Source organism: Muscardinus avellanarius, assembly GCF_963383645.1.
Source record: "Muscardinus avellanarius genome assembly, chromosome: 5".
Taxonomy (NCBI): domain Eukaryota; kingdom Metazoa; phylum Chordata; class Mammalia; order Rodentia; family Gliridae; genus Muscardinus; species Muscardinus avellanarius.
Genome location: NC_137790.1, coordinates 128,483,180 through 128,505,506, shown reverse-complemented (window position 1 = coordinate 128,505,506; position 22,327 = coordinate 128,483,180). Strand labels below are relative to the sequence as shown.

The window sequence follows — 22,327 nt, the reverse complement described above, 5'->3', positions numbered from 1 at the left end:
AGGGTCCTTTCTGAGTGGAGACTTCCAGGCCTTAGCGGAACAGATGGAAGGTGGAATGAAATCAGGAAAGGGCTGGCATTCTCAGAGAAACAGAGAAGAGAGGGTTTGAGGAAGTTATCGTGTCTATGATGAAAAATTCTCTGTTGAAGAGAACCAGTTAGGAGAGATGGAGAGTTGAAGATAAAAGGGGAGAAAGGGTGACTGAGATCTCAGAGGAGGCCCACAGCTCTGCTGAGTCAAGAAGGGGAAATCACTGAGGCCAGCCTCATCTTGGGGGGGTCAGAGTTAAAGTACTCCAACTGGTGGCCTCAGTATCTTCATCAAGCTGAGAACAAGGCCATGGGTGGAATGGACGAAGGAGGGTGGGGAGTGGAGCCTGTGTGAACAGAGAAGGAGTGGGTCAGCCTTACTGCCCAGGGAAGAATGTGTAGTGACCGTGCTTTTCCTTTATATGTCAATGGCTGTTTTTAAAATGCTTGACAGAGCCAGGCGTGGTGGCGCACGCTTGTAATCTCAGCGCTTGGGAGGCTGAGACAGGAGGATCACACAGGTTCGAAGCCAGTCTCAGCTACTTAGTGAAGCTCTCAGCAACTTAGTGAGACCCTGTTTTCAAATAAAATATAAAATAGGTCTGGGAGTATAGCCTGGAGGTAGAAAGCCCCCCTGGGTTCCACCCCCAGTACCACCAAAAAAAAAAAAAAAAAAAAAAAAAAAAAAAAGCTTGACAGTACTAAAACCTTTTTTTGGGGGGGGGGAAATCCCTAGAATCTTTTTTAATGATAATTTATCTATATAAATTACTCAGGTTTTCCAGCCCATATCATTATGATGAATTTGGGAAATTAGATTTCCTAAGAGTCTATATCCACGACTGACCAGTTAGATGAACAAAGCATTTTGAGTTCTATACAGATGTCCAAAGACATGGTGTGCTGGAAAAATCTAGGCTACCTGCTGAGAAATGCCAGATAAATGGGAATGCAGTTAATTTAGAAACCAGTTCTGATGTTTTTAAGGCCGATGGAAAATGTTACTTCCCTATTTTTATAGGCCATCGCTTAACCCAGATTTGAAAAGGCATCATAGTGAATAATGAGGATGTGGTTCCACTGAGGACTGATTGTAGGCTGTAATGGTTTGGGTCTGCATAGATCATGTGATCCTCGATTTAGCAGGGCTCAGAGGCAGGGCGTGGCTGAAGGAGGTAGGTGCGATGAGGATTATATCCAACCCTGGCTCTCTCTTCTCTCTATGAGCTGAGCAGTTCTCGGCCACATGCTGCCATCGTGTTTCTTTCTTTTTTTTTTTTTTGGTGGTACTGGGAGTGGAACCCAGAGGCTTTCTACGTCCCGGCTATACTCCCAGACCTATTTTATATTTTATTTGGAAACAGGGTCTCACTAAGTTGCCGAGAGCCTCACTAAGTAGCTGAGGCTGGGTTTGAACCTGCACGATCCTCCTGTCTCAGCCTCCCAAGCGCGGAGATTACAAGCGTGCACTACCACGCCCGGCCTGCCATCATGTTTCTGCCTTGGAGTCAGCCAACCATGGACCGAATCTCTAAGACTATCTGCCGGATATACCTTTCTTCCTCTAAGTTGGTCTTGTTAGGTAATTTGGTCTTAGTGATGAAAAGCTGAGAAACACACAGGTTAAACGGTCTCCTTAGAGGAGGTCCACACTGTTCCACCTATGTTGTGGGTGAGGCCTTCAGAGGTTCTGCGAGGCGAGGTGATGGATCCAGATCACACAGGGAGTAAGCGGTCAGCAGAGACCCTCAGTCTGGCTCCATCAGCCTAGTGACTCATGCTTTCTCTAGAATAAAGAGGCAGCTTATGAATCTCACCCTCCCCATCTTCCCACAGGCTGCTTTTTGCTCCGTGAAACTCCCGGGAAAGCATGTTATCGTCTATGCTGGGAATTAGCATTCAAATGTCACTGCAACCTTGGAGCATATTTCTGGGCCTGTGAGGACTGAGGAACATTTTATCCTTTCAAAACAGAGCACTTCACTTAGATAAGGTCAATGAATTGTGTGTGTGTGTGTGTGTGTGTGTGTGTGTGTGTGTGATCTGATTTAAAATGATGCATAAATAATAAAAAGTGAAATTATCAAAATCCAATTTAAATCAATGCATCAAAATGAAAGAATGAAATTATCAAAGCCCACAGGTTATGGCTGAAGAGAAGAAGATGGTATCTGGATACATTCATTTGGCCAATAGTGACAAAAGAAAGAAGAGGAAGTAGAAATGATGGGGGAAATGCTTTATGTTTGGACTGTCAGGATGTAAAATTGTCCATATACAGTTCCTACCTGGCTAAATTAAAATCACTACAAAAGACTGGGAGGGAAACTGGACAACGTATTAGCAGTTATAGTGGCTGCCGTTAGGTAACAGAGTTTTCCTTTAGTTTCGTTATTCTGCTTTACGATATTTACCAACATACTATGAGAATTATGTCGTTTTTATAAAAAAGAAAAGAAAAAGAACTAAACGGAAGCTATCAGTGAAACCTTGTAGCTGGTGGCTGTGATGTCTGAATCTTTTAAATCCATGGGGAAAATTAAACCCTTACAACCATAGGAATAACTGCATGTTCTGGGTGGACAAAGTGGGTGCTAAGCACAATACCAGGAAAAGTCTCTTGGGTGTGATTTCGTACTCCAAAGAATGGAGCTATCTGCCGTGGCATGCACGGGAGTTTCAATTCACTTGTATCAAAGCAGTGGAGGAGAGGAGCTGTCCCCAGGAACGCCTTGGAGCAGACTGCTCTGTGGACATTCGGTAATAAAAGAAAAGAGGCTGTAATAGCCCAGCAATTCCAGTTGTCTTTAATGTAACTCCAAGCTAATATCCTTACTTGTTGCTTTTTCGCATCTACAGCAGGTTTAAAGACATGAATCTGTCCATAATTTAAGAGAACAGAAGCCCTTTCTCAGCACCCACGTCATCTCCCCTGAGTACCGCCACACCCTGGCTCCTTGCAAGGGCGCTCACCTTCAGCAACCGATTCCATTTCAAGGGAGACAGGGACCAATTTATTCAGCTTCAATTTGCTGAGAGGAAAAGCCTCCTATTCTCTAATATTAATTCTTGAAGCTGATTCAAAAACAATTTTCGCTCCTTGCCAAGGTTTGGGGCTTTGAAATATATTAATGTAGACAGTCTTTGAAATATTAGGAGTTGGCAGCCATTGTGAGGACCCTGAACTTAGCCAGGCATAAAAGGATGCCTAGGGATAAAGTATGTGTTATCTTATGTGTTGAAATATATATTAAGCTTCCTGTGGGGTAAGGGGCCGGGGCACCCTGGGGAACTATGCATGTTTATATAGATACTATTGCATTCACGTATAGCAGATCTGCTTTGTAATTAGGATTTAGAATTATTTGGGGAGTTCTTTTCTTAAAGTAGGTTTTTAGGTCTCTGGTTTTGAAATGACTTCCATACAGGTTTAGACATAGACTCTTGGAATTCATAAGCCTATAGAGAATGGTGGCAGGATGACTTGCTGATAAGACATTTCAGTAACTTTTTTTTCCTTTATAGATTTAATAGTTTTATTTCTGTTTTTTAAATTTTTACTATTTTTTTAAATTTTTACTATTTTTCCACATATCACCCGCAATGTGTCCCCAAAAGCTCTACCATAAGATTTTTTTTATTATCAAAAAGATCTATCAATTTTTTATTACCAAATGTCCACAGAGCAGTGTTAGCATTCTAAGGAGATAGATTGGCCCATTGCAAATACACATAGTTGGATCCAGCATTGCTAACATGTTTAGTGGACATGGGGATTTTCTTTTCATCACTGTGACCAAAGTTCCTGACATGAATGACTTAGAGGAGAAGAGATTCATTTTGGCTCAAGGTTCAGAGGTTCAGTCCATGGTGGGCTGGCTCCATTGCTCTGGGCCTGGGATGAGGCAGAACATCATGGTGGAAAGACATGGTAAAGGAAAGTTGACCAGCTCATGGTGGCTGGGAAGCAGAAGGAAAGAGGGGCAGGAGCAGGGACAAGATAGAGTCCTAAGCACATGGCTCCAGAGACCTCTTTCCTTCAACCGGGTGGGTTCTATTTCCTATAGTTTCCACCACCTCCCAGTCGTCCATTCAGCCACCAATGGGTTGATCCACTGACGGGGTCAGAGCCTTCATGACCCCCTCACTTTCCAAGAGCCCCATTTCTGAACTGCTGCACTGGGGAGCAAGCCTTCAACACATGAGTCTTTGGAGGACATTTCATATCCTAACCATAACAGCAGGGAATGAAGCCTAACACTCTTTTTTTTTTTAATTGTTAGAATTTTCCATTGGCTCAAAGAGTAAAACCCAGGCAATAGTAGCACAAAGCTAAAGGAACTAAGTTAGGTCATTTATTTTCTCATTTATTTGACTTATTTCTTAGTGCAAATGTGCTTAGCAGTATTGTATCCATTTTTTTGGGGGGGATGTCTCATATTAGGCAGACACCTTGACAATCCTATAGATTCCCTGTTCCAAGACAAGATGTGCTCATGTCATTGCTTTTAAATCTTGGATGGTTCCTTACTGTCTACGGAATAAAAGCCATACTTTTTAGCATTACATTCGGGACCGATGGCTCTTCCAGTTCTAGCAACAAGTTCTCTCTCTCCCTCCTAATATTTAACTTTCCTCTTTCAGCCCTTGGCAGTGGGGGCAGAACAAACAGGCTGCCACGGCCCACAGGTAAAAACGTTTTGCAGGGAGCAGTGGTACAGGCAGAGGTGAGGTGGCATTGTAGGACAGAGAGCCGTCTCTCTTGCCCAAGACTGGGAAGTATATCACGGCATGAGTGGCACCAGGCTGGGGCAGGCTGGGGCACTGCTTAGGCTAATTGGTTGTTACCAAAAGTCGATATTTGATGCACAGGAGAAGGAGAAGGTAGACGGGAAAAGCCAGAGAAGAATGGAGAAAAGACTCTCGTTCTTTTCCCCACAAGAACCACTTTCATGAGCAGGATTTGAAGGGACCACAAATACAGAAGGCAGAAGCAGGTCTCTGTCCTCTGAGCCCCAAAATAGACACAGAGTCTTGTGTTCAGCTCCTTTATCCACAACTGTAGATAGAGAATGTCCCCTGAAAGATCTCCTGTAGTGATGTGCAGGGTTGATGTAACAAGGGCTTTAATCTCATCCGTGGATAAACCCATTGTAATGAATTTACTGAGTGGTGACCTAGGCAGGTAGAGTATGGTTGGAGGAGGTGAGTCTCTGGGAGTGGAGCCATGGGGAATGCACTTGGGTCTCTGAATCCTCTTGCTTTCTCTATCTGCTTCTGCCCCCCACGAGGTGAGAGCAGAGCCCTTGCTTGATCCCTCTCTCCTTCCTGTTGCCATGCCCTGAACTCCCCAGATGTAACCTGGCCTGACATGGACTGAACCCCTGAAATCTCCAGAACTGTGAGCAAATACATTGCCTTCCTCTAGGTGGTTGTGGTCAGGTCTCCTGGGTCACTGCAGTGAGAATGCTGACTGAACCCCCTTGGGTTATTTTGGTTTCCTGTGCCTTCTTTTACCGACCAGTAAAACAGAGACAGGAATTACAGGAACAACTAGGAATTAATTTGAAGAATTAAGAATTATTGGAAGGCATAAATAAATGAACTCAGCCATCTACATGTAGTAGGCCCTCAATAACCTTGCCTTTTATAATATTATAATGAGTTCAGAGAACAGATGTGCCTGCAGAGCAAGAATCACAGATACCCATTTCAGGGTGGGAAATGGCCTTCTAGAAGAGGCCAGCATCTCATTGCCCAAAGCACAATACTGACATAGTTAGCAAAAACACAAATCCAACCCCTTTATTTTATTTTCACAAACACACAGGGGAGAGAGAGAGAGAGAGAGAGAGAGAGAGAGAGAGACCGACCGACCAAATTCATTTTAGCTTTTGGAAAAGACCGAGAGAACTTCTTAATTTATCTGAAGCATTCTGGCCCCATTCCTGCCAAAAAGTTTTTTAATTGTCTTTGATATGTAATCCTCACTAGGGATTGGGATCAAACAAGAGCATTATGAAGTTTTGTTTAGGGAAGTCATCCTATAAAAAGATCTGGGAGATTTTGGAAAAACCCATCCTGTTATTTTTGGGGTGGTGGTGGTGGATGGCTTTACATAGCAGATGAACTGAACATACTGGCACAGAGACTTTATTCTTAAGAAAACCTGAAGTAAAATTGAACAAAGACGAGAATCAAAATCAAAATTTTCAATTTCAGGGACTATGTGACCTTAAATAGTTACTGGTTTTTATGAGAGCCTGAGAAGCCAGAGAATACTGCATAAAGACTTTGTATTTATATTTAAATTCACATAGTATTTATAAAGTATTTTAATATCATAGATATGGGCATTAAAGAAGATGAATTCACAAATGGTAGACCAGAACAGTTGGATACTGCATCTGATGCTGTATATTTCTAATCAGTTTTGCAAGGAGAAAAAAAAAAATCTATCAAGGAAATGCCCTATTTGTCTCTGAATTTCAGGTGGGAGGAAGGGACTCCATGTTTCACACAACTCTAGCAAGAAGGAGAGAGGAAGAGGACCCTGTCTGTGTTTGCCAGGAGTCGAGACCATGCATCAGCTCCTTTTATTAAGACCCCTGGAATGGGTTGGGCTGATGGCAGATGGCTTTTATTGAGTTTGCAATCCATACAGTGCTGAGCTAAGGGGATGGATGCCTGGCTTGGAGGAGAGTTCAGGGCTGCGGCTCATAAACAAGTACATGATGTACATTCACAAACATATTAAAGTCAATCACTAAGCCAAACATGAGAAGGAAAAAGGGGGAGGGAATGAGGTGGGAATCGGGAAGGGCTAAATGAGTGATGTGTGCATGTCTGCCTCTACCATCTTATACCCTATTAAGATATATGACTACAATGACTGCAATGTACCAATAAAAAGAATTATAAACAAAGACAAAAAAAGTAAAAAGGACTGGGAGTGTACCACAGAGATAGAATGCCATGCAGCTCAATCCTCAGTACCACACACAGAAAAGTAACTTTATTTAAATAATTTAGATTTATTTTTCTACTTATAACTTGTAGTCTGCATTTTGATTTTAGCAGATGGTATTGCATGTTTTAGAAAAATTATTTGTGTTTTTTATATTCTATACTTCTGGTATGCAATATATTCAAATTGTATATGCTTTGAAAATAATTACATTTTATTTAATTTATATTGTGATGAAGATATTCAAATTACGGGCACTTTAAAATTAATTACAGTAAAGCAAATTTTAAAAATCTTGATTATAGTGATAGAGTTAGATTTTTTCTGAAATAAATTTTAAATAAATTTGATGGTATATGTATAAGTACATGAATTATAAAGGTTAGTATAACATTCAAGGCAGAGTTGCTAAGTTGGTAAGAAAAAAATCTTGACAAGATAGATGGGCAAGTACAGACACAGTTTCCTAAGAGACCTTGAAAACATCATTCCAATAGTTGTTGCAGTACACAGAAAAAGGAGACAAAAATCGGACAGCCTTGCTGGACGTGGTGTCACATGCTTGTAATCCCCGCGCTTGGGAGGCAGAGACAGGAGGATCGTGCAGATTTGAAGCCAGCCTTGCTGGCTTTAAGAGATCCTGCTTCCAAATAAAAATATAAAATAGGTCTGGGAGTGTAGCCTGGAGGTAGAAGGGCTTCCAGGAACCCCAGTACCACCAAAAAAAAAAAAAAAAAAAATCGGACAGCCAAGAAGAGGCAGATCTCACCTCTCACTGCCCTGTCAAGATAATCATTGCTCAGCACATGTTTTCTGAGCTAACGCAGCTTCAGGTTGGTTACTACTTGATTTGGATTCACTGAAAAAATTTGCCTTTTTTGAACGTATGAATGAATGACGGTCACGTACAATTCCAACTGTCCTCTATTAAATTAGACGTCAAGAAAACTCACAAAAAAGTAAACAGAAAGTGTTTTTGATGTTAAGTAATGGGTTTGTCATTGTTAGTGTGTGTGTGTGTGTGTGTGTGTGTACTCAGACATTCTACCTCTGAGCTATATTCTCAGTCCTTTTGTTTTTGAAACAGGGTCTCACTAAGTTGCTGAGGGCCTTAATAGCCTGGTAAAGTTGGCCTCAAACCTGCGATCCTTCTGTCTCAGCTTCCCAGGTACTGGGATTACAGGCATGTGCCACCCTACATAACACACTGCTTGGATTTTTATAAAAAACATAGAACTCAATAGAAAGAGAAAAAAAAATGATATCCACTTAAAGGTCCAAAACTTACTCAGAGATCTCTGGGTCTTAGTTTCTAGACTGGTGAACTGTAGCGAATGTGGGCTAGTAATAGGATTGAGTAATAGGATTTCTTCTGGCTGCATAATTCTATGATTCAGTGGTCTTTCCATTTATTCTATCTTATACCTCACCTACAAAGCCACTTTAGAGCTTCTAAGGCCCTTTGAGCCTTCCCATGAACGAGATCTCTGTCGGGAGGAGGACTCTGCCTGTAGTGCTCTCTTCCTTCGGATGCCTTGGGCCTGTTCAGACGTGGGTGTTCCTTAGACCTCAGCTGCGGTGTCTCTTCTCTGGGACTTCCCCTGTGAACCCCTAGGCTCCTTAGTTCTGAGTCATGCTCCTTAGTTCTGCACCCCAGAGGACCGAGCTACCTCCTTCAACCCATATAAAGCCAAGTGTGAGCTCCGGTGTGAGCAGAATTCATGAGGTTCCCACTCAGGGCTCCTCAGGGTAGGCCAGGGCCTTTACAAAAGAGAGCCCGGAGTCTCATCCATTCACCCCTCAAATATAAAACGAGCACCTGCAGGTACAGGGCATAGTGTTGGGCACCATTATACAACAACAAGCTAGAACCTGTCCCTGCTCTCCTGGGCTGACAGTCCCTGGCTCACATCAACCCGACCAGCACACGAGAAGGTCCAGGACCCAAACCTGGGCTCCATGGCCAGTGCTCGTCCCCGCCATCTGTCTTATTTCCCAGTTCTTCAGGTGGTATGAAGAGCAGCCTCAAGACACACTGGACAAGTCAGTATTTGTATTTTCTAAATTCTTGGAGGTATTGTGCCAAGTTTAAATAATTCTCAAAGTCACGAGCCAACCCAGTAAAAGATGCTTTGAAAAGGATCTGAAGGGGGGGAACTGCAGTATATGGGGCTAAAAAGATTAAAGTAGTCAGATACACAAGCATAGCACATGCAAAATAATAGCAAAATTGACCTTTGTTGCGTTACTGATGCATAACCATGAAAAACCTCCTACATCTTTAAATATCATATATCTTTGAATCATTTGGAGGTAGAAGGCTTTTTTTTAAGTGTCTGAGAGAGGGAGAAAAAGAATTCAAATAGGCCATTGTTGTGAATGTACCTCTGCCAGGGAAAGGTCTTTGTGAAATGGCATTTTTTTTTTTAATGAGGTGAACATTTACAAAGAGCTATTTTGTATATTTTTTAAAAAAATAATAATGTAGATCTCTTTTATAATGCAAGAAATGTCGGAGTTTAGTCCATCTAACCTATTGTCCAAAATATAATGCAATTTCTAACATGCGCGCCTATGAATAAATTGAGTCATATCTTGCAAGTTGGAATAATTCACAGAGCTATGGCAAATGCTTTTCTTATTAAAGATTTCATATGGTAAGAAGTGAGCATAATAATCACCTTGCCCAGATTTCACTTAAAAAAAAAAAAACACAGTTCTGTTTATAAGAAAAAAGCCCACATTCTACACAAATGAAAATGAACTCAGTTATCAGCTGATACTTTGAAACTCAAGACCAGCTCATAGTAATTAAAACCTGATAAGGTTTCATGAATCAGCTAAATCTGGAATTCAAAAGAATACAAAGAGAGGATAGGTCGGTGCTTTTGAAAAATTGGGAAATGAATTCTAAAATGACTCTACGTGATGCATAGCTGCTGTTCAAGCAGGGCCACAAATCAAATCATCTCTCTCTTCATCTGGGTCAAAGTTTGCAAGGTAAAGCATGACTTAATGAAGTTTGACTGACTGTGAAATGTGAATATTTCTACTGGTTTCCTCCAAATGGTTGCCTTGAAGTGTGATGTTCCTGTCTCTCCAGTCACACTGCTCTGAATGTCTCTCTAAGATCCTTTGGAAGTATCGCTCCCCAGAGCCGGGTCCTGATGCTATTTTAAATGGAGATGGTAGGGATATTTTAGTAGGCAGCTCATTGACTTCTGTTAAACTTTAGAGTACTTTGCTCCACAGATTTTGGAGTTTGCTTCCAGGAAGCTCCAAGCTAGAGAATCTGCACCAATCTGAGTCCTAGGTGCTGATCATCAGGGAATTTTTAAGGATTTCTTTATTGACCCAAGTGATGGCTTGGCTGTACATCTGAAAACTAATCAAGAAGCGTAGATTCTGGGCGGTGGGATCAGAAGAACCCATTTGAGGTGAGTATGTTCCGTTTGGCTTGAGGTTTTCTTTGAATCACAACCCTTACTGAAGTCACTGGGAAAATAATGGTATGTCTAACATTTTGTTAAAAAAAAAAAAAAAAAAACAACCAAAAAAATCCTCCAAACTAGAAAAAGGTCACTTTTTTATGTTCTGTAGCATAAGCTGTAATTTCTCATGCAATTTAAAAATCAAGCATTTTCTTTTCAAATAGAATTCCTGGGTTGAAGTTATTTATTTATTTATTTATTTATTTATTTATTTATTTATTTATTTTGGTGGTACTGGGGTTCCTGGAAGCCCTTCTACCTCCGGGCTACTACACTCCCAGAGCTATTTTATATTTTTGAACCGGTCTCTTGCGCCAGCGTGGCTGGCTTCGAACCTGCGCGATCCTCCTGTCTCTGCCTCCCAAGCCCGGGGATTACAAGCATGCGCCACCACGCCCGGCCGAGGTCTTTTTAAAAAGTGATAGAAAAAGAGTCCTTCCCGGCAGGGTCTCGTCCACTTTCCCTAGCAGCGGAGTCGATCTTACGCAAAGGCGTGACTTGCCGGCCTCGCAGGGAAAATAGGGTGCAAGCCCAGCAACTATTTCCTCACCAAAACTTGTTGAAAAACTGATTTGAAGGAGTTTCCGGGATTGAACCAACAGAAAGTGCCAGGAATCCATGCGTCTGTCTCTGGTTTTGCGCTGGAGACCCTTCGCTACTAAGTATCAAGAAAAAAAAAAAAAATAAATGGAAACGAATCCGAACCTTACTCACAGTCAGAATGGAACGATTTGTAGTAACGGCACCACCAGCTGGAAACCGTTCTAAGACTGCTTTGTATGTGACACCCCTGGGTCTAGTCACAGATTTTGGAGGTGAGCTTCATGAAGATGGAGGAAAACTCTTCTGCACTTCTTGCAATGTGGTTCTGAATCGTGTTGGTGAGTCTGCCATTAGTGACCACCTCAAGTCAAAGACTCATACCAAGAGGAAGGCAGAATGTGAAGAGCAGAATGTGAAAAAGAAGCAGAGGCCCCTTACTGCATCTCTTCAGTGCAATGGTACTGCGCAAACAGAGAAAGTCAGTGTCATCCAGGACTTTGTGAAAATGTGCCTGGAAGCCAGCATCTCCCTTAGAAGGCTGATCATCCAGCAGTCCGTGCTTTCCTGTCTCGTCATGTGAAGAATGGGGTCTCCATACCTAAATCAGACCAGCTGAGGAGAACGTATCTGCCTGATGGATATGAGAATGAAAATCAGCTCCTCAACTCACAAGATTGTTGACAAGGAGGTTACCACCACTGTGATCAGGATAAATAATGTGGAGTATTAAAGTTATGTGTTGAAAAAAAAGTGATAGAAAAAGAAACTTTGATGAGCATAAATCATCAGCATGGTCCTGGTGAACAACAGAAATGAAACCAACCTTTTAAGAAGTAGATCTGACTGATACCTACTCCTGTTGGTTTAGCTAGCTTTTGTTTTGTTACTATAACCAAAATATTGGATCAAAACACTGTAGAGAGGAGGAAAAGTTTAACGGGGTTCACAATTTTGAAGGTTCAGTCCATAGATGGCTGGCTTCAAGTTAGAAACCAGGGACAGCAGCAGGGTGCATGGTAGAGAAGAGCTATTCTAGCTCACGGCTATCAAAAACACAGACAAGAAGTAGCCAGGGACAGATATAGTCCTCAAGACCACACCCCAGTGGCCCACCTTCCCCACCACAGCCTGCCTCTGAACCTTCCTACACTGGGACCACTCTTTTAACACATGAGTTTTTGAGGGAGACATTCCTAACCCAAATCCTAACATCACTTAAATCATAATCTTTGACCAGTGAAAACAACATTCAACAGAAAAAAATTAAACAATCAGTTGAAAGTACTGAGAAGGTATTATTTATATATATTTTCAAGGAGTGGTAAAACCAAGCTACTGACAAACATATAGACTAGAACAAGTCTTAAAGGCAGATTAAAACCCTTCAGTGTTCAGTGAAAACTGAACTTCAGTTATTTCAGTGTTCTCTCATGAAAATTAGGATACTTTCTATATCACAAAATCTGCCGAGTATATATTGTGTTTCTCAACAGAAAAAAAGGTGTAAAAGGAAGAAGCCTGGAGTTAGGTTATATCCCATGGCTCTGTGCCAAAGATACTCAGATGCTATCTAATCCAGAATTTACTTTGTTTTATTTGCTTAAATTTAGATAACATTGAGTGACTCGCTTGGAATTAAGTATTAGATACACTTTTGGGACCAGGATATTTTTTTAATCTATTGTTAAGTGCTAGACTATCTACCTTATGGTCATATGGGAGCCTTTTGATTCACTAACTAGAGGTGGAAGAAAGGTAGCTTGGGGGGGTGGAAAGAGAACCAGACTTGCAATAAGTTCCCATCCATGTCTCCCATGAATATCTACTTGTATAATCTCATGGGAATTACTTTTCCTTTCTGCAGCAAAGTTTCCTCCTCAGTCAAATAGCTGCTAATCATACCTAACTCACTGAGTATTGTCATGGGGATTAAATATAAGAATTTTTCTTAAACTGCTTTAGACAGTGACTGCAAATATTCAGAAAATATTAACCAAATCTGTATCTTCCTAAGCTAAAGATTAGACAAGTAAAAATGGATTCTCATTTTTAATGCAGTATAACAGTTTTACATGCTGTGACTCCTATGGGGAATTGGTGAATCGTAAAGTGAAACCTCCATGTGTGAACTTAATTGGTGAGCCGGTCACCCTACGGAAGTATCTCTCAGTTTTGGGTCTAGCAGTATGACTACCTTCTCAGATCTAAGGGTTATGGAAATACTTATTGGGGTGATAATAATCTTGATATATTCAAGTCTTAATAATAAGACTTGAAAATATCTCACCAATGAAAATAAATGCATATATACAATCACTCAAAACTTTTCTTTTTTGGAGAGGAGGTACTGGAAATTGAACCCAATGGCATTCTACCTCTGAGCTATACTCCCAGCTCTTCTTATATTTTACTTTGAAACAGAGTCTGTCTAAGTGACCAGGCACTGATGTCCTCAAACCTGTGATCCTCCTGTCTCAGCCTTCCAAGTACTGGGATTACAGGTAGGCACTACAGCACCCAGCTACAAACACTCAAATCTTGATATCTCTAAGTCTCTACTCACACTGAATATAAATCCCTTGCAGAGTTTCCTTGTCTCTTGTCTACTTACAGAAATCTCAAAGAGGGGCTTCATAAAGTGACTTTAGTGTCCCTGAGGTCACTGGCTCTCAAGGAGGACTTCACATGAGAAGAACCCAGGAAACATCTAACAGTCCTGCTTTTCAGGATGTACTTCATGCCTATTAAATCAGAATCTCTTAGGAGGAACCAGACACTGAGATTTTTTAAGTGCCGGGTGACCTCACTCTGCAGTCTGGTTTGAGAACCCATTTCCCAGCCCCAGTGGCATATGGTTCCCTCTCAAAATCACTTTGATGTCCTGAATCCAATCTGCTGGAATACAAAGCTCTTCACCCGACAACTCACAGCACCCCAACCTTCTCTTTTGTGAGGTCTTTGTAGATTTTCAACTCATTATAATTACTTCAACAGAATTAAAAACATTGCAACCCAGGCCTTACTTGACATTAAATAAATCAGAAATCCTGGACATGGAGCCCAGGCATCAGGGGTCAGTTAAAAAACAAACAACCTAATGTGTACTCAAAATCACTGGTTGATAATTCAGGGAGTTTCCAAGAGGAGGGAGTTGGGTGGCACACATCATGGAGACTGGAGTTGACCACATTGGACTAGTGCTCTGCTTGGCCTTGGTGATGCTACCTGCACTAGCCTGCCCCGGCTTCACTCCAAGATGCTGCCCCTGCCTCAGCTGCTGCCCATGCTGGGGCTTATTTGCAGCTTGCAACCCTTGGACCATCTTTGCTCCTTGGGACACCTGTCATTTCTGCTGCCAGTACCTTCAGCTTCCTATCTGTCTGTCTTCTGGTCTTTGCCATTTATGCCTCTCTCCAATCAGTAAAGGGAATGATTTTTTTAATCTGTCCACTGTTTTTAGAGATGATCCCTTAGAATTACTTGGGCACCTGCTCAAATACTTTCAAGTTTACAGTTTGGGATTCTAGGAAGAGGGCGAGGTCCCGGCCATCATTTATGTTCCCAGAGAAGCAATCCTGCCTCAATTTTACCTATTACTGTTTTTCTTCTCATATTGCAGGCATGCCATCACAGAAGTGGGTCAAGGAGGACAGATTTATTTTCATGGTGTCTCAAGAGGATGCTGACCCCCCGGGTTATGGCAGAGTCCTACCCATCTAAGGAATTCTCCTTTTCAGGGTGTTTTACTCTTTCCTCTGCATCTGATTCTTTTCATTGACCCCTTCTTTACACTAAATCATCACATTCCTGAATCAATAATGAATAAAATAATACATTTCAGGTTCTTTCTCTGGGGTTGCCGGGGACCCAGACAGATCAGAACTTAGAGTTGGACATATATGTTAGTGCCTGAGCACATTCTGGAGCCTTTAATAGATATTTTCTGCCCAGAACACAGGGAAGGCCCTCAAAAACTGTCCTTGTCTAATTCTGTATCCTAGAAACCGTATAGCAATTGCATGAGACATTTGGTAGGGACAAATCCAGAAGTGTTACTTAATGTTAAACCTCTTGTCCCTGGATAGTTATATGGTCTCAAACTCTTTTATACTCAAGAATACTTGGATGAATGAAAAGTCCTCTGTAGACCTCAACTTGGCCTTCTAAAAGCAAGCCAGGAACCAAACACTAAATCAATGCAAAAGAGAAGAATGACGTTGTTTCCCCTAAGAGGGTATTGTAAATTATTAACTTATGCCATGAATGATACAGTCTCATAAAAATGAATCACTATGACAATGGCCTGCAGACCACCATTTGAGACCACCTGTATAAGGTCATAAAAAGTTAAGACATCATTACCTTGTGGCCCTAGGGAAGAATCTGTTCACAGAATTTCACATTAACTATCCAGAAAGCAGCTGTGGTAGAACTCAGAATACTGAAATGCTGCCAGCTCCCATCCTAAGGGCTGGCTCTCACCCTGTCTCTGTCTCTCTGTTTCTAGTTGGTCAAGAGATCTTCTGCCCTGGCCCTGTGCTGGAGGCCCTTGTTCTATCTTCAAAACAGCATCCATATAGTGTAAAGAAATCGTGAGCTGATTATGAAGTTATTCTGGAAATCCAAACTAACACTTTCTCTAGATGTGACTCTCCAAGACCATGTTGTTACAGATCTTCGGTGAAAAGAAGGATACATGAATTCTGGTACCTATGATGACTAAGAGAAGAGTAGACATTCTTTCCCAACAAAAGGATTCCTTTATTTTTGACCAGGTAACTTTTCCCTTTTAAGTGTGCCCTTGAAAATTTAATTTGAACACAGCAAGGCGTAGTATAAAGTGTGCAGGGGGGAGAAGCATGTTTTAAAATATAGTTTTTTAAAAAGCTATATTTTGTTTTCCTTTGGAACCACAGGAAAAAATAATGAGAAATAGCTTGTTATCTAGGTGCCCCCAGCTGGAGCAGGGTTGTTAGGATAGATATTCTCTTCTCCCACAAGAACAGACCGGTCACTCCTGATCCATATCAAGTTCCTTTTCAATGCAACCCAGGATAATTGTAATAAAGTGAGTTTCCTAAAAAAAGTCCTATTCTCATTTACTAGATTTTCCTTTTGGGTACTTTATCCAGAGTTCCATATCATATCTCCATTGATAGGATTCTTTAGATTTTTGAGCTATGAGTCTAGAAGCAATTCGATTTTTCTTCCAAAGGAATTGTCCAAAGACTTAACATTTTATTAAACGTATTTACTCTATCTTTCAGGTCCCTTAAGGAAATGGTCTCCTTGAATTTGGCAACATTCTTTAAAGGACACATACCCAGGCACATATATTTGGCTTTGATGCTTTCTGGGCTACCTCAATAAAATTTAATTAAAATGAGTAAAAGAAATTGCCAACTTCCACTTATTGCCATTATAAGATTGGAATCTTTCATATCTGCACCTGTCAAGCAGGATGATAAAACTATAAAGAGGTGTTAAAATTTCCTTGGAAATTTTAAAGTAATAATGGGCAACCATCTATCTTGAATGTCATCAAAAAAGGACCAGGCCAGCTGATAGCGTACAATTCTATTCAGATAATTTTTTTCTATTTTGCATGGAATTAGGCCCATACATAGAAGAATATGGATAACATATATTTATATGTTGATATCTAATGATAGTATTTTTTAAGTGAAAGAAGAAAGAAAGAAAGAGAGAGAAAGAAAGAGAGAGAGAGACAGAGAGTTCTTTCTTTCTTTCTCTCTCTAGGGAGTATAAACGTTTATCTTTACAGTTCACCTAGCTCTATACTTCTTGATTTTATGACTTAAAAACCCCAACTGGGATTATATGCAGTGATAAACAAACACAGATGTGTGGCTAAGAGAGCAGGCGAGATTTAATTGAGCAGTTATAGTTCCACTATAGTGTTGTCAGGGAAAAAAAACTGCATGAAGAATTTTCAAGGAGAAGCATGGTGAATGCTAGGTATGTCTTCATTTCTCACTAACCCCTGGGTTCTAGTATCTGGAACAGAGAGGGCATTCACTACTTAGGGACCCAAGTAGTTACCCATCGCCTCTACTGTACCACAAATTGGTTGTGAAGTAAAGGCTTCTGGACTAGGGGTTCACAGACAATAATTCTTTCTGGGCACTGAAAGTACAGTGTGTTCTGGCCCTGATGTGGGAGCTCTACTCTAATTAGGATTTAAAAGGGAACACTTATTAGCCGAACTACTAAATGTCCTTTATACAATATAATGAGTTTCATTGAAAAGAATCACCAGCCTAGCTAAGGAGAAATTTAAACACTTTGCCATCACTTATAAATTCAACCCTTCTAGGATGGCATTTTTAAAGGTATTTTGAATGAAGGGAAGAAGAAAAGTGGTAGAAACCTTGACAAAAGAAATGTAATTAGAGTAAAAAAAATAAAGGCAGTTCTCTGCTTTATGAAGATATCTTTGATCTTCTCGGAAGCCAGGAAAGCAAGGGGCATTATTGCCCACGACATCCTCTCTCCACCGTGCCTCAGAACAGGTAGCTGGGATGGAACGTGACCAATTTTGTTAAAAGTGTTGGAGGAAAAGAAAATGCACAAAACCATAATCAAAAACCACTGTAATGCAAATCAATAAGGCAAAGACACACGGCAGGAAACTCACACAAGTAATGGAATCGTACTTGATTTTTCTTTCAATACCTTAGGCTCACCCTAGGCTTTTGCCTTATGTGTCCAACTCATTAAATTTAAACTAATGCATGATATCGGGATGGGGCTGGGGGTATAGCTCGGAGGTAGAATGCCCCTGGGTTTAATCCTCAATACTGCAAAAAAAAAAAAAGAAAAAAAATCATTGGCATACATTGTTTCTCCTTTCTATTTTTGATCTTGGGATGTACATGGTCATAATTTATCCATTTATTACTTTTTTAATTCAGCAAGAATATATTGAGCTCCTAAGTCCCAGGTAAAAACCACATGATAACTTTCTACAAACTTATATATAGACTACAACATCCTAAGAGATGAGATAGGGCAAAAATATGTCTAGAGTTAGAAAAGGTTAAAGCAAATTAAGATGTTATGTATGTAAGCAGTTTATTAGAAGAAAACACGGTGAGCATTCAGATCAATGTCATGTGTGGTAACGATCATGCTTGCTCATAACTAACCCTTAACCCCAGGAACGGAGACAAGTGTACTACACAGTCCACAGTAACCTTTGTTCAGGGTTTACCAAATGATGCTATCCTTGTTATCTTTGCAAGGCCCAAATCTAAGCACACGGAGGTACTCAAGGGTCCACCCAACTCACCTCTCCATGTCAGTGTTCAGCTCTTTGCCACACACTTTCCTGCCCGGTTCCTCTGTCTATACCAATGGCCCAGGACTGCTTCTCAAACTACTTCTGGTCCGTGCCTGACTTGTTTTTATTTCTCACTGATCCCTGGGCTCGAATGCCTGATACAGTGAGGGGGCTCACTACTCAGAGAGCCAAGTAGTCCTTGGTCACCTCGACCTACTTCTTTTAGGAAACATGAGTCCTAATCACAGTTACCTCTATTTCTGGAACTTCTCAAGCTCTTTCTTAGCTTTTTGCTTTAATATATACTATTCTCTTTGTTTTGATGCCTAAGAATATCTGCATGATAATCTCCTAATTATCCTTATCCCCAAACTCTGCAACACCCAAACCCCAAATCAGCTTCCCAAGAACACTTTGCCTCTAGAAAGTAAGTCAATCCTTTAGGTTAATATCTGCCTACTGGGATTGTTGTTTGTGCATGTGAACACTTGCACACATGTGTGTGCATGTTTGTGCATGTGTGTGCGTGTGTGTGTGTATGTGTGTGTGTGTGTACACATGCATGGATTTCATGCTATAGTATGACCTTCCACACATAAGAACTATGTCTTGTTTGCTTGGATTATGCTTCTAGCATGAGGCCTTCCATGAAACCACTATAGTTCTGCTTACACGCTCAGTCCATTCTGGAACTGAAAGGCTGGAAAGCTCTTCTGACTTATCGAAAGAGGCTGAAGGCTGGAAACAGGTTTGTTGACTCTGCCCCATGAAGCAGATAGTCTTAGGAAAAGCCATCATAACTACTCGCACAGGAGCTGGAATTTTTTTTCCAAGAAGAACCAGCCAGTTCTCAGTGTGAAAATTTCACCCCAGTATGAGCCAAGGATTTTGAGCTTTGATTGGCTCATCCTTGACAGCTTATTAAATTGGCATACCCAGTGATGTGGCTTCAAGATCAATGGCAAAGTCTGGTCCCACATCCATCTTATCTCCAGGCATAACAGTTTTTAAGCAAGAGATTAGTCTAGGAGAAGGAACCAGATGTATATGTGAGGCTCTATGCTCAGTCGTAGATTAGTAAGCCTAGAGCATGATCTTTAAAAACCAGTCAACCAGCCAGGCGTGGTGGCGCATGCTTGTAATCCCCGCGCTTGGGAGGCAGAGACAGGAGGATCGCGCAGGTTCGAAGCCAGCCGTGCGTGCTGGCGTAAGAGACCCTGTTTCAGAAATATAAAATAGGTCTGGGAGTGTAGCCCGGAGGAAGAAGGGCTTCCAGGAACCCCAGTACCACCAAAAAAAAAAAAAAACCAAAAAAAAACAAAACCAAAAACCAGTCAACCAGTTCAACAATTCGCTTTACCAGTGAGAGAGCTAAAGTTCATCTGCGTTAAATTTATTATCCAAGGCTCTGCCGTTAGTAGTAGGGTTGGGGGCAAGTCACAGTTTTCTGGACTCTCATCCCAGTGCTCTTTCTACCATATCATCTTGCTACTCTTGTATTCCAAATCCTTTGCCTGAATTTCCTTACTAAGCCATGCACAACACATCCAATTTGGCTCCCATTGTCTTATTTTTTTTATTGGAAATTTAAATTTGGATTTGCACTGCTGCTTTTTCCAGTCAATGGTGATAAACACTAAAAATATCATCTGGGGGGAAGGAATGGAAATAAAATAAGCATCTGGAAAGAATGGGCTATAATGAAGATGTTATTGTTTGCCTATAAATGCTAGACAGAGAAGCTGGCTTGTCAAAAGCAAATGCATGCAAACATCTATGTCCAACCAAACTTGCATAGTAGTTAAAAATTAAAATGCATGGAAATGGTAGATTTTCAAATGTGATGGAATCAAATATAAGATCAATGAATTTCTGAATTAGCTGAAAATATAATAAAGGTAGTCACTCACTTATTCATCCATCTATCCATCCATCCATCCATCCACCCACCCATTTATCCATGGAGATTATTGGGTAAGTGAGGTTGAACTTTACAATTGCTAAGAGCCCATCTATTAATCAAAGAGTTTCAATACGGAGCTAAATAATTTGATCCACAAAATTAGAAAGTCTAAGTTTGAAGTCTGGCATTTAGGAGACTTGGTAAATCCTCCAGCATATCATCTCCTGTCCTCTACTGTATAATTCCTGTCAATGTACAAAACCTCCACTGTTTCTTCCACCTTAGAAATAAAAAGGTCTTCTCTTGAGTCACACTTCTTTCAGCTATCATTCCATTTCTTTGCTCCTCTTTACAGAAAAGTTCCTTTTAAAGACTCGCCTGTGAGTAAGATTTCTAATTTCTCTCCTTCCATTCTCTCTTGCACCATTATAATCAGGTTTTTCTCTGCTACTCCCCCAATATGAATTTTATAAGTGTTATCCACAACTTTCACATTCTTTATTTCTTGGTATTTCAGCATTTGACATGATTCACCATGGTACTTTTTGAAACAGATTCTTCCTTTTACTTCTAGGACACCACAATTGCTCAAATTTTCTTATTCCTACTGGCCATTACCTCTCCATTTCTGGTTTCTGACCCCTTAACATTTGGATACCGCAGGGCTTGGGTTTTGAACAGCTTCTTTATCACCTCTCTAGAGATTTTATGTTAGTCAGTTTTCTGTCACTATAACAAAATACCTGAAATAATTGAGTAAAAAAGTTAAAAGGTGTATTTGGAGTCACAATTTTAGAGGCTTCAATACATGCTTGATAGGCCATATAGCTTTGGACCTCCTCTTTTGAAGCAGTATATCATGGCAAAAGTGTGTGATGGAAGAAAATCACTCATTTCATGTCCAAAAAGCAAAAGAAAAAGAGAAAGAGGGCAGATGTCCCACAGTCCTCTTCAGAGATATATTTCCAATGACCTAAAGACCTCCCGCCAGGGCTCAACTCTGAAAGGTTCTACTACAGCCCAACAGCGCCATCCTGAGGACCAAGAATTTAACACGCAGGCCTCTGGGGTCATCCAACATCCAAACCATAGCAGAGCTCATCTAGTCTCATGTTTCCAATATCATCTCTATTCTGATGACTCCCAACATTATATATGAGGCCCTAGACCTCTCTGCTAAGTTGGGAGAGGCCAGGGCCTCATATATAATGCATAATTCTAATATACAACTGGCTACTCCATAGGTCCACTTAACTGGCTTATATACATCCCAAACTTGTTACTGTGGTCTTTCCTGGCTGATGAATGGCACCTCCATTCTTTAAAATCTTAAGTTATATCATGTCCTGTCTGGACTTAAGTTTCCAGCATTTTCCCACATCATTGAGACTTTCCATGAGCTGTTTCTTGTCACTCCTCTGATAATGCCTCTTCTACTCAACTCCGGTTCACTCTGCTCCAGATACATTGGTCCCCTTGCTCCTGGGGCCTTGCCAACTGTCATTCCCAATTTCCAGATAATTCAGCACCCTAATTTCCACATGACTCTTCTTCACTCCTTTCTAATGCTGCCATCTTACTGAGACCTTCCCTGCCCACCCCATCTAAAAGGACAACCTCCCTGTGCAAATACAGCTCACCTTATTCCATGCCTTGATACTGGCTTCCTAACTTACTCTGAGAACACTATCTACTTTGCTTATTTACTTTGATTACCATAATGTTCATCTATTAGACACTATTTTGTTCCCTGTTATATCCCCAGCATCTTGAACAGTGGTTGGCACAAAGCCGGCTCTCAAACAATATTTGTTCAAGGAACGAAGGTAATTAGTGATAATAAAAAGAGCTACCTCTAAGCTATAAAGGTAGAGAGAAAGTAAATGAGTAAAGGACTTTACACGTTAATGGACAATAAATGTTATTTACATTCAGCTCGTGTGTGTGTGTGTGTGTGTGTGTGTGTGTGTGTGTGTGTTGGAAATAATTTTTAAGTAGGAACTGCAAGAAGGGAAGGGGAATCTAGTTAAAAGGAATAGTATAAAAGTACATGATTTTGCACGTCAGCCTCAGGCAAGGTAAAGACAGCTG

The 22,327-nt window shown here is 40.9% G+C and overlaps 1 protein-coding gene and 1 pseudogene across 2 annotated transcripts in view; one reads left to right on the top strand and one right to left on the bottom strand.

Annotated features, from left to right (window-relative positions):
* SLC9A9 (solute carrier family 9 member A9) overlaps nt 1–22,327 on the bottom strand; it is a gene marked incomplete at both ends in the record, with an annotated part of 603,254 nt that overhangs the window by 272,335 nt on the left and 308,592 nt on the right. The window lies entirely within an intron of this gene.
* On the top strand, nt 11,209–11,711 carry LOC308263028 (CGG triplet repeat-binding protein 1-like; annotated as a pseudogene). Its single transcript has one exon. The product of its transcript is annotated as a CGG triplet repeat-binding protein 1-like (transcript).